The following is a 14,108-nucleotide window of genomic DNA, read 5'->3' on the forward strand; positions in this document are numbered from 1 at the left end:
TGACCATAACTTTCATCCTGGTTGCAATTATTCGTTTTATATGATGGAAAAACTTTTGTATTTATATTGTATTTTATTCTTATGCCGTTGAATTCTAAGTCCCTAGAGATTCGACCTGCTGGAGCAACGCCCTAGAGTGAAACCTATGTTACCCGGAACGTGGAAATGACCAGTACTTTCACACTGTTTACAGTTATTCCTGTTATACGATGGAAAAGCTTTTGCATCTTTATTGTATTTTATGCTTCTGGCGTTGACTTCTAAGGCCCTAACTACTCGATCTGGTGGAGCAACGCCCTAGAGTGAAGCCTAGGTTGCCCAAACGTAGAAATGACCACTACATTCACACTGGTTGCAATTATTCGTCTTATACGATGGAAAAGCTGTTGTATTTATATCGTATTATATGCTTCTGGCGTTGACTTCTTAGGCCCTAACTATTCCATCTGGTGGAACAACGCCCTAGGGTGAAGCCTAGGTTGCCCGGAACGTAGAAATGACCATGACATTTACACTGGTTGCTATCATCCGTTCTATACGATAGAAAAGCTGTTATATTTATATTGTATTTTATGCTTCTGGCGTTGACTTCTTAGGCCCTAACTGTTCGATCTGGTGGAACAACGCCCTAGGGTGAAGCCTAGGTTGCCCGGAAAGTAGAAATGACCATAACTTTCACACTGTTTGCAGTTATTCCTGTTATACGATGGAAAAACTGTTGCATCTTTATTGTATTTTATGCTTCTGGCGTTGACTTCTTAGGCCCTAACTATTCCATCTGGTCGAGCAACGCCCTAGGGTGAAGGGTAGGTTGCCCTGAACGTAGAAATGACCATAACTTTCACACTGGTAGCAATTATTCGTTTTATACGATGGAAAAACTGTTCTATTTATATATTATTTTATGCTTCGGCCGTTGCCTTCTTAGGCCCTAACTATTCGATCTTGTGGAACAACGCCCTAGAGTGAAGCGTAGGTTGCCTGGAACGTAGAAATGACCATCACTTTCACACGGCTTGCAATTATTCCTGTTATAGGATGGAAAGACTGTTGTATTTTTATTGTATTTTATACTTCTGGCGCTGACTTCTAAGGACCTAACTATTCGATCTGGTGGAGCAACGCCCTAGAGTGAAGCCTAGGTAGCTCGGAATGTAGAAATGACCATAACTTTCACACTGGTTTCAATTATTCGTTTTATACGATGGAAAAACTGTTGCATCTTTATCGTATTTTATGCTTCTGGCGTTGACTTCTTAGGCCGTAACTATTCGATCTGGTGGAGCAACGCCCTAGAGTGAAGCCTAGGTTGCTCGGAATGTAGAAATGACCATAACTTTCCCACTGGTTGCAATTATTCGTTTTATACGATGGAAAAGCTGTTGCATCTTTATCGTATTTTATGCTTCTCGCGGTGACTTCTTAGGCCGTAGCTATTCGATCTGGTGGAGCAACGCCCTAGAGTGACGCCTAGGTTGCCCGGAACGTAGAAATGACCATTACTTTCACAATGACTGCAATTATTCATTTTTACGATGGAAAAACTTTTGTACTTATATTGCATTTTATTCTTCTGGCGTTCACTTCTTAGGCCCTAACTATTCGATCTGGTGGAACAACGCCCTAGAGTGAAGACTAGGTTGCCCGGAACATGGAAATGACCATTACTTTCACACTGTTCGCGAATATACATTATATACGATGAAAAATCTGTTGTATTTATGTTGTATTTTATGCTTCTGGCGTTGACTTCTTAGGCCCTAACTATTTGATCTGGGGAGCACCGCCCTAGAGTATAGCCTAGGTTACCCGGAACGTAGAAATGACCATAACTTCCACACTGGTAGCAATTATTCGTTTTATACGATGGAAAATGTGTTTTATTTATTCTGTATTTTATGCTTCGGGCGTTGACTTCTAAGGCCCTAACTATTCGATCTGGTGCAGCAACGCCCTAGAGTGAATTCTAGGTTGCCCGGGACGTAGAAGTGACCATAACTTTCACACTGGTTGCTATCATTCGTCTTATACGATAGAAAAACTGTTACATTTATATTGTATTTTATGCTTCTGGCGTTGACTTCTTAGGCCCTAACAGTTCGATCTGGTGGAACAACGTCCTAGGGTGAAGCCTAGGTTGCCCGGAAAGTAGAAATGACCATAACTTTCACACTGGTTGCAATTGTTCGTTTTATACGATGGAAAAGCTGTGGCATCTTTATTGTATTTTATTCATCTGGGGTTGACTTCTAAGGCCGTAGCTGTTAAATGTGGTGGAGCAACGCCCTAGAGTGACGCCTAGGTTGCCCGGAACGTAGAAACGACCATTACTTTCGCAATGTTTGCAACTGCTCATTTTATACGATGGAATAACTGTTGAACTTATGTTGTATTTTATCCTTCTGGCGTTGAATTCTAAGTCCCTAGCTTCTCGATCTGGTAGAGCAACGCGCTAGAGTGAAACCTAGGTTATCCGGAACGTAGAAATGACCATTACCTTCACAATGTTTGAAATTATTCATTTTATACGATGGAAAAACTGTTGTATTCATATTGTATTTTATGCTTCTGGCGTTGACTTCTAAGGTACTAACTATTCGATCTGGTGGAGCAACGCCCTAGAGTGAAGCCTAGGTTGCCCGCAACGTAGAAATGACCATCACATTCAAACTGGTTGCAATTACTCCTGTTATACGATGGAAAAACTGTTGTATTTTAATTGTATTTTATGCTTTTAGCGATGAATTCTAAGTCCCTAGCTATTCGATCTGGTGGAGCAACGCCCTAGGGTGACGCCTAGGTTGCTCGCAACGTAGAAATGACCATTACTTTCACACTGGTTGCAATTATCCGTTTTATACGATGGAAAATCTGTTGTATTTGTATCGTATTTTATGCTTCTGGCGTTGACTTCTTATGACGAAACTATTCGATCTGGTGGAGCAACGCCATGGAGTGAAACCTAGGTTGCGCGGAACGAAGAAATGATCATAACTTTTACACTGGTAGCAATTATTCGTTTTATACAATGGAAAAACTGTTCTATTTATTTTGTATTTTATGCTTCGGGCGTTGACTTCTAACGCTCTAACTGTTGAATCTGGTGGAGCAACGCCCTAGAGTGAAGCCTAGGTTGCCCGGAACGCAGAAATGACCATAACTTTCGCACTGGTTGCAAATATTCCTGTTCCACGATGGACAAACTGTTGTATTTATATCGTATTTTATGCTTCTGGCGTTGACTTCTAAGGACCTAACTATTCGATCTGGTGGAGCAACGCTCTAGAGTGATGTCCAGGTTGCTCAGAATGTAGGAATGACCATAAATTTCACACTGGCTGCAATTATTCGTTTTATACGATGGAAAAACTGTTGCATCTTTATCGTATTTTATGCTTCTGGCGTGGACTTCTAAGGCCCTAACTATTCGATCTGGTGGAGTAACGCCCTAGAGTGAAGCCTAGGTTGCCCGGAACGTAGAAATGACCATAACTTTTACACTGGTAGCAATTATTCGTTTTATACAATGGAAAAACTGTTCTATTTATTTTGTACTTTATGCTTCGGGCGTTGACTTCTAACGCCCTAACTGATTGATCTGGTGGAGCAACGCCCTAGAGTGAAGCCTAGATTGCCCGGAACGTTGAAATGACCGTAACCTTCACACTGGTTGCTATTATTCGTTTTATACGATGGAAAAACTGTTATATTCATATTGTATTTTATTCTTATGGCGTTGACTTCTTAGGCCCTAACTATTCGATCTGGTGGAGCAACGCCCTAGAGTGAATCCTAGGTTGCCCGGAACGTAGAAATGACCATTACATTCACGCTGGTTGCAATTATTCGGTTTCTACGATGGAAAAACTGTTGCATCTTTATCGTATTTTATGCTTCTGGCGTGGACTTCTAAGGCCCTAACTATTCGATCTGGTGGAGCAACGCCCTAGAGTGAAGCCTAGGTTGCCCGAAACGCAGAAATGACCATAACTTTCGCACTGGTTGCAAATATTCCTGTTCTACGATTGACAAACTGTTGTATTTATATCGTATTTTATGCTTCTGGCGTTGACTTCTAAGGACCTAACTATTCGATCTGGTGGAGCAACGCTCTAGAGTGATGTCTAGGTTGCTCGGAATGTAGGAATGACCATAAATTTCACACTGGTTGCAATTATTCGTTTTATACGATGGAAAAACTGTTTCATCTTTATTGTATTTTATGCTTCTGGCGCGGACTTCTAAGGCTCTAACTATTCGATCTGGTGGAGCAACGCCCTAGAGTGAAGCCTAGGTTTCCCGGAACGTAGAAATGACCATTACTTTTACACTGGTAGCAATTATTCGTTTTATACAATGGAAAAACTGTTCTATTTATATTGTATTTTATTCTTATGGCGTTGACTTCTTTGGCCCTAACTGTCCGATGTGGTGGAACAACGCCCTAGAGTGAAGCCTAGGATGCCCGGAACGAAGAAATGACCATCACTTTCAAAATGGTTGCAATTATTCCTGTTATATGATGGAAAAACTGTTGTATTTTTATTGCATTTTATGCTTCGGGCAATGACTTCTAAGGTCGTAACTATTCAATCTGTTGAAGCAACGACCTAGGGTGAAGCCTAGGTTGCCCGCAACGTAGAAATGACCATCACATTCAAACTGGTTGCAATGACTCCTGTTATATGATGGAAAAACTGTTGTACTTTTATTGCATTTTATGTTTCGGGCATTGACTTCTAAGGCCCTAACTATTCAATGTGTTGGAGCAACGCCCAAGGGTGAAGCCTAGGTTGCCCGGAAAGTAGAAATGACCATAACTTTCATCCTGGTTGCAATTATTCGTTTTATATGATGGAAAAACTTTTGTATTTATATTGTATTTTATTCTTATGCCGTTGAATTCTAAGTCCCTAGAGATTCGACCTGCTGGAGCAACGCCCTAGAGTGAAACCTATGTTACCCGGAACGTGGAAATGACCAGTACTTTCACACTGTTTACAGTTATTCCTGTTATACGATGGAAAAGCTTTTGCATCTTTATTGTATTTTATGCTTCTGGCGTTGACTTCTAAGCCCCTAACTACTCGATCTGGTGGAGCAACGCCCTAGAGTGAAGCCTAGGTTGCCCAAACGTAGAAATGACCAGTACATTCACACTGGTTGCAATTATTCGTCTTATACGATGGAAAAGCTGTTGTATTTATATCGTATTTTATGCTTCTGGCGTTGACTTCTTAGGCCCTAACTATTCCATCTGGTGGAACAACGCCCTAGGGTGAAGCCTAGGTTGCCCGGAACGTAGAAATGACCATGACATTTACACTGGTTGCTATCATCCGTTCTATACGATAGAAAAGCTGTTATATTTATATTGTATTTTATGCTTCTGGCGTTGACTTCTTATGCCCTAACTGTTCGATCTGGTGGAACAACGCCCTAGGGTGAAGCCTAGGTTGCCCGGAAAGTAGAAATGACCATAACTTTCACACTGTTTGCAGTTATTCCTGTTATACGATGGAAAAACTGTTGCATCTTTATTGTATTTTATGCTTCTGGCGTTGACTTCTTAGGCCCTAACTATTCCATCTGGTCGAGCAACGCCCTAGGGTGAAGGGTAGGTTGCCCTGAACGTAGAAATGACCATAACTTTCACACTGGTAGCAATTATTCGTTTTATACGATGGAAAAACTGTTCTATTTATATATTATTTTATGCTTCGGCCGTTGCCTTCTTAGGCCCTAACTATTCGATCTTGTGGAACAACGCCCTAGAGTGAAGCGTAGGTTGCCTGGAACGTAGAAATGACCATCACTTTCACACGGCTTGCAATTATTCCTGTTATAGGATGGAAAGACTGTTGTATTTTTATTGTATTTTATACTTCTGGCGCTGACTTCTAAGGACCTAACTATTCGATCTGGTGGAGCAACGCCCTAGAGTGAAGCCTAGGTTGCTCGGAATGTAGAAATGACCATAACTTTCACACTGGTTTCAATTATTCGTTTTATACGATGGAAAAACTGTTGCATCTTTATCGTATTTTATGCTTCTGGCGTTGACTTCTTAGGCCGTAACTATTCGATCTGGTGGAGCAACGCCCTAGAGTGAAGCCTAGGTTGCTCGGAATGTAGAAATGACCATAACTTTCCCACTGGTTGCAATTATTCGTTTTATACGATGGAAAAGCTGTTGCATCTTTATCGTATTTTATGCTTCTCGCGGTGACTTCTTAGGCCGTAGCTATTCGATCTGGTGGAGCAACGACCTAGAGTGACGCCTAGGTTGCCCGGAACGTAGAAATGACCATTACTTTCACAATGACTGCAATTATTCATTTTTACGATGGAAAAACTTTTGTACTTATATTGCATTTTATTCTTCTGGCGTTGACTTCTTAGGCCCTAACTATTCGATCTGGTGGAACAACGCCCTAGAGTGAAGACTAGGTTGCCCGGAACATGGAAATGACCATTACTTTCACACTGTTCGCGAATATACATTATATACGATGAAAAATCTGTTGCATTTATGTTGTATTTTATGCTTCTGGCGTTGACTTCTTAGGCCCTAACTATTTGATCTGGGGAGCACCGCCCTAGAGTATAGCCTAGGTTACCCGGAACGTAGAAATGACCATAACTTCCACACTGGTAGCAATTATTCGTTTTATACGATGGAAAATGTGTTTTATTTATTCTGTATTTTATGCTTCGGGCGTTGACTTCTAAGGCCCTAACTATTCGATCTGGTGCAGCAACGCCCTAGAGTGAATTCTAGGTTGCCCGGGACGTAGAAGTGACCATAACTTTCACACTGGTTGCTATCATTCGTCTTATACGATAGAAAAACTGTTACATTTATATTGTATTTTATGCTTCTGGCGTTGACTTCTTAGGCCCTAACAGTTCGATCTGGTGGAACAACGTCCTAGGGTGAAGCCTAGGTTGCCCGGAAAGTAGAAATGACCATAACTTTCACACTGGTTGCAATTGTTCGTTTTATACGATGGAAAAGCTGTGGCATCTTTATTGTATTTTATTCATCTGGGGTTGACTTCTGAGGCCGTAGCTGTTAAATGTGGTGGAGCAACGCCCTAGAGTGACGCCTAGGTTGCCCGGAACGTAGAAACGACCATTACTTTCGCAATGTTTGCAACTGCTCATTTTATACGATGGAATAACTGTTGTACTTATGTTGTATTTTATCCTTCTGGCGTTGAATTCTAAGTCCCTAGCTTCTCGATCTGGTAGAGCAACGCGCTAGAGTGAAACCTAGGTTATCCGGAACGTAGAAATGACCATTACCTTCACAATGTTTGAAATTATTCATTTTATACGATGGAAAAACTGTTGTATTCATATTGTATTTTATGCTTCTGGCGTTGACTTCTAAGGTACTAACTATTCGATCTGGTGGAGCAACGCCCTAGAGTGAAGCCTAGGTTGCCCGCAACGTAGAAATGACCATCACATTCAAACTGGTTGCAATTACTCCTGTTATACGATGGAAAAACTGTTGTATTTTAATTGTATTTTATGCTTTTAGCGATGAATTCTAAGTCCCTAGCTATTCGATCTGGTGGAGCAACGCCCTAGGGTGACGCCTAGGTTGCTCGCAACGTAGAAATGACCATTACTTTCACACTGGTTGCAATTATCCGTTTTATACGATGGAAAATCTGTTGTATTTGTATCGTATTTTATGCTTCTGGCGTTGACTTCTTATGACGAAACTATTCGATCTGGTGGAGCAACGCCATGGAGTGAAACCTAGGTTGCGCGGAACGAAGAAATGATCATAACTTTTACACTGGTAGCAATTATTCGTTTTATACAATGGAAAAACTGTTCTATTTATTTTGTATTTTATGCTTCGGGCGTTGACATCTAACGCTCTAACTGTTGAATCTGGTGGAGCAACGCCCTAGAGTGAAGCCTAGGTTGCCCGGAACGCAGAAATGACCATAACTTTCGCACTGGTTGCAAATATTCCTGTTCCACGATGGACAAACTGTTGTATTTATATCGTATTTTATGCTTCTGGCGTTGACTTCTAAGGACCTAACTATTCGATCTGGTGGAGCAACGCTCTAGAGTGATGTCCAGGTTGCTCAGAATGTAGGAATGACCATAAATTTCACACTGGCTGCAATTATTCGTTTTATACGATGGAAAAACTGTTGCATCTTTATCGTATTTTATGCTTCTGGCGTGGACTTCTAAGGCCCTAACTATTCGATCTGGTGGAGTAACGCCCTAGAGTGAAGCCTAGGTTCCCCGGAACGTAGAAATGACCATAACTTTTACACTGGTAGCAATTATTCGTTTTATACAATGGAAAAACTGTTCTATTTATTTTGTACTTTATGCTTCGGGCGTTGACTTCTAACGCCCTAACTGATTGATCTGGTGGAGCAACGCCCTAGAGTGAAGCCTAGATTGCCCGGAACGTTGAAATGACCGTAACCTTCACACTGGTTGCTATTATTCGTTTTATACGATGGAAAAACTGTTATATTCATATTGTATTTTATTCTTATGGCGTTGACTTCTTAGGCCCTAACTATTCGATCTGGTGGAGCAACGCCCTAGAGTGAATCCTAGGTTGCCCGGAACGTAGAAATGACTATTACATTCACGCTGGTTGCAATTATTCGGTTTCTACGATGGAAAAACTGTTGCATCTTTATCGTATTTTATGCTTCTGGCGTGGACTTCTAAGGCCCTAACTATTCGATCTGGTGGAGCAATGCCCTAGAGTGAAGCCTAGGTTGCCCGAAACGCAGAAATGACCATAACTTTCGCACTGGTTGCAAATATTCCTGTTCTACGATGGACAAACTGTTGTATTTATATCGTATTTTATGCTTCTGGCGTTGACTTCTAAGGACCTAACTATTCGATCTGGTGGAGCAACGCTCTAGAGTGATGTCTAGGTTGCTCGGAATGTAGGAATGACCATAAATTTCACACTGGTTGCAATTATTCGTTTTATACGATGGAAAAACTGTTTCATCTTTACTGTATTTTATGCTTCTGGCGCGGACTTCTAAGGCTCTAACTATTCGATCTGGTGGAGCAACGCCCTAGAGTGAAGCTTAGGTTTCCCGGAACGTAGAAATGACCATTACTTTTTACACTGGTAGCAATTATTCGTTTTATACAATGGAAAAACTGTTCCATTTATTTTGTATTTTATGCTTCGGGCGTTGACGTCTAACGCCCTAACTGATTGATCTGGTGGATCAACGCCCTAGAGTGAAGCCTAGATTGCCCGGAACGTTGAAATGACCATAATCTGCACTCTGGTTGCTATTATTCGTTTTATACGATGGAAAAACTGTTATATTTATATTGTATTTTATTCTTATGGCGTTGACTTCTTTGGCCGTAACTGTCCGATGTGGTGGAACAACGCCCTAGAGTGAAGCCTAGGATGCCCGGAACGAAGAAATGACCATCACTTTCAAAATGGTTGCAATTATTCCTGTTATATGATGGAAAAACTGTTGTATTTTTATTGCATTTTATGCTTCGGGCAATGACTTCTAAGGTCGTAACTATTCAATCTGTTGAAGCAACGACCTAGGGTGAAGCCTAGGTTGCCCGGAAAGTAGAAATGACCATAACTTTCACACTGGTTGCAATTACTCGTTTTATACGATGGAAAAGCTGTTTTATCTTTATTGTATTTTATTCTTCTGGCGTTGACTTCTAAGGCCGTAACTATTAGATGTGGTGGAGCAACGCCCTAGAGTGACGCCTAGGTTGCCCGGAACGTAGAAATGACCATTACTTTCACAATGTTTGCAATTATTCATTTTATACGATGGAAAAACTGTTGTATTCATATTGTATTTTATGCTTCTGGCGTTGACTTCTAAGGTACTAACTATTCGATCTGGTCGAGCAACGCCCTAGAGTGAAGCCTAGGTTGCCCGCAACGTAGAAATGACCATCACATTCAAACTGGTTGCAATTACTCCTGTTATATGACGGAAAAACTGTTGTACTTTTATTGCATTTTATGTTTCGGGCATTGACTTCTAAGGCCCTAACTATTCAATGTGTTGGAGCAACGCCCAAGGGTGAAGCCTAGGTTGCCCGGAAAGTAGAAATGACCATAACTTTCATCCTGGTTGCAATTATTCGTTTTATATGATGGAAAAACTTTTGTATTTATATTGTATTTTATTCTTATGCCGTTGAATTCTAAGTCCCTAGAGATTCGACCTGCTGGAGCAACGCCCTAGAGTGAAACCTATGTTACCCGGAACGTGGAAATGACCAGTACTTTCACACTGTTTACAGTTATTCCTGTTATACGATGGAAAAGCTTTTGCATCTTTATTGTATTTTATGCTTCTGGCGTTGACTTCTAAGGCCCTAACTACTCGATCTGGTGGAGCAACGCCCTAGAGTGAAGCCTAGGTTGCCCAAACGTAGGAATGACCAGTACATTCACACTGGTTGCAATTATTCGTCTTATACGATGGAAAAGCTGTTGTATTTATATCGTATTTTATGCTTCTGGCGTTGACTTCTTAGGCCCTAACTATTCCATCTGGTGGAACAACGCCCTAGGGTGAAGCCTAGGTTGCCCGGAACGCAGAAATGACCATGACATTTACACTGGTTGCTATCATCCGTTCTATACGATAGAAAAGCTGTTATATTTATATTGTATTTTATGCTTCTGGCGTTGACTTCATAGGCCCTAACTATTCGATCTGGTGGAGCAACGCCCTAGAGTGAATCCTAGGTTGCCCGGAACGTATAAATGACCATTACATTCACGCTGGTTGCAATTATTCGGTTTATACGATGGAAAAACTGTTGCATCTTTATCGTATTTTATGCTTCTGGCGTGGACTTCTAAGGCCCTAACTATTCGATCTGGTGGAGCAACGCCCTAGAGTGAAGCCTAGGTTGCCCGAAACGCAGAAATGACCATAACTTTCGCACTGGTTGCAAATATTCCTGTTCTACGATGGACAAACTGTTGTATTTATATCGTATTTTATGCTTCTGGCGTTGACTTCTAAGGACCTAACTATTCGATCTGGTGGAGCAACGCCCTAGAGTGAAGCCTAGGTTGCCCGCAACGTAGAAATGACCATCACATTCAAACTGGTTGCAATTACTCCTGTTATACGATGGAAAAACTGTTGTATTTTAATTGTATTTTATGCTTTTAGCGATGAATTCTAAGTCCCTAGCTATTCGATCTGGTGGAGCAACGCCCTAGAGTGACGCCTAGGTTGCTCGCAACGTAGAAATGACCATTACTTTCACACTGGTTGCAATTATCCGTTTTATACGATGGAAAATCTGTTGTATTTGTATCGTATTTTATGCTTCTGGCGTTGACTTCTTATGACGAAACTATTCGATCTGGTGGAGCAACGCCATGGAGTGAAACCTAGGTTGCGCGGAACGTAGAAATGACCATAACTTTTACACTGGTAGCAATTATTCGTTTTATACAATGGAAAAACTGTTCTATTTATTTTGTATTTTATGCTTCGGGCGTTGACTTCTAACGCCCTAACTGTTGAATCTGGTGGAGCAACGCCCTAGAGTGAAGCCTAGGTTGCCCGAAACGCAGAAATGACCATAACTTTCGCACTGGTTGCAAATATTCCTGTTCTACGATGGACAAACTGTTGTATTTATATCGTATTTTATGCTTCTGGCGTTGACTTCTAAGGACCTAACTATTCGATCTGGTGGAGCAACGCTCTAGTGTGATGTCTAGGTTGCTCGGAATGTAGGAATGACCATAAATTTCAAACTGGTTGCAATTATTCGTTTTATACGATGGAAAAACTGTTTCATGTTTATTGTACTTTATTCCTCTGGCGCGGACTTCTAAGGCCCTAACTATTCGATCTGGTGGAGCAACGCCCTAGAGTGAAGCCTAGGTTGCCCGCAACGTAGAAATGACCATCACATTCAAACTGGTTGCAATTACTCCTGTTATACGATGGAAAAACTGTTGTATTTTTATTGTATTTTATGCTTTTAGCGATGAATTCTAAGTCCCTAGCTATTCGATCTGGTGGAGCAACGCCCTAGAGAGACGCCTAGGTTGCTCGCAACGTAGAAATGACCATTACTTTCACACTGGTTGCAATTATCCGTTTTATACGATGGAAAATAGGTTGTATTTGTATCGTATTTTATGCTTCTGGCGTTGACTTCTTATGACGAAACTATTCGATCTGGTGGAGCAACGCCATGGAGTGAAACCTAGGTTGCGCGGAACGTAGAAATGACCATAACTTTTACACTGGTAGCAATTATTCGTTTTAGACAATGGAAAAACTGTTCTATTTATTTTGTATTTTATGCTTCGGGTGTTGACTTCTAACGCCCTAACTGTTGAATCTGGTGGAGCAACGCCCTAGAGTGAAGCCTAGGTTGCCCGAAACGCAGAAATGACCATAACTTTCGCACTGGTTGCAAATATTCCTGTTCTACGATGGACAAACTGTTGTATTTATATCGTATTTTATGCTTCTGGCGTTGACTTCTAAGGTACTAACTATTCGATCTGGTGGAGCAACGCCCTAGAGTGAAGCCTAGGTTGCCCGCAACGTAGAAATGACCATCACATTCAAACTGGTTGCAATTACTCCTGTTATATGACGGAAAAACTGTTGTACTTTTATTGCATTTTATGTTTCGGGCATTGACTTCTAAGGCCCTAACTATTCAATGTGTTGGAGCAACGCCCAAGGGTGAAGCCTAGGTTGCCCGGAAAGTAGAAATGACCATAACTTTCATCCTGGTTGCAATTATTCGTTTTATATGATGGAAAAATTTTTGTATTTATATTGTATTTTATTCTTATGCCGTTGAATTCTAAGTCCCTAGAGATTCGACCTGCTGGAGCAACGCCCTAGGGTGAAACCTATGTTACCCGGAACGTGGAAATGACCAGTACTTTCACACTGTTTACAGTTATTCCTGTTATACGATGGAAAAGCTTTTGCATCTTTATTGTATTTTATGCTTCTGGCGTTGACTTCTAAGGCCCTAACTACTCGATCTGGTGGAGCAACGCCCTAGAGTGAAGCCTAGGTTGCCCAAACGTAGGAATGACCAGTACATTCACACTGGTTGCAATTATTCGTCTTATACGATGGAAAAGCTGTTGTATTTATATCGTATTTTATGCTTCTGGCGTTGACTTCTAAGGTACTAACTATTCGATCTGGTGGAGCAACGCCCTAGAGTGAAGCCTAGGTTGCCCGCAACGTAGAAATGACCATCACATTCAAACTGGTTGCAATTACTCCTGTTATACGATGGAAAAACTGTTGTATTTTAATTGTATTTTATGCTTTTAGCGATGAATTCTAAGTCCCTAGCTATTCGATCTGGTGGAGCAACGCCCTAGAGTGACGCCTAGGTTGCTCGCAACGTAGAAATGACCATTACTTTCACACTGGTTACAATTATCCGTTTTATACGATGGAAAATCTGTTGTATTTGTATCGTACTTTATGCTTCTGGCGTTGGCTTCTTATGACGAAACTATTCGATCTGGTGGAGCATCGCCATGGAGTGAAACCTAGGTTGCGCGGAACGTAGAAATGACCATAACTTTTACACTGGTAGCAATTATTCGTTTTATACAATGGAAAAACTGTTCTATTTATTTGGTATTTTATGCTTCGGGCGTTGACTTCTAACGCCCTAACTGTTGAATCTGGTGGAGCAACGCCCTAGAGTGAAGCCTAGGTTGCCCGGAACGCAGAAATGACCATAACTTTCGCACTGGTTGCAAATATTCCTGTTCCACGAAGGACAAACTGTTGTATTTATATCGTATTTTATGCTTCTGGCGTTGACTTCTAAGGACCTAACTATTCGATCTGGTGGAGCAACGCTCTAGAGTGATGTCCAGGTTGCTCAGAATGTAGGAATGACCATAAATTTCACACTGGCAGCAATTATTCGTTGTATACGATGGAAAAACTGTTGCATCTTTATCGTATTTTATGCTTCTGGCGTGGACTTCTAAGGCCATAACTATTCGATCTGGTGGACTAACGCCCTAGAGTGAAGCCTAGGTTGCCCGGAACGTAGAAATGACC

This window comes from Calliopsis andreniformis, unplaced genomic scaffold (assembly GCF_051401765.1).
Source record: "Calliopsis andreniformis isolate RMS-2024a unplaced genomic scaffold, iyCalAndr_principal scaffold0014, whole genome shotgun sequence".
NCBI lineage: Eukaryota > Metazoa > Arthropoda > Insecta > Hymenoptera > Andrenidae > Calliopsis > Calliopsis andreniformis.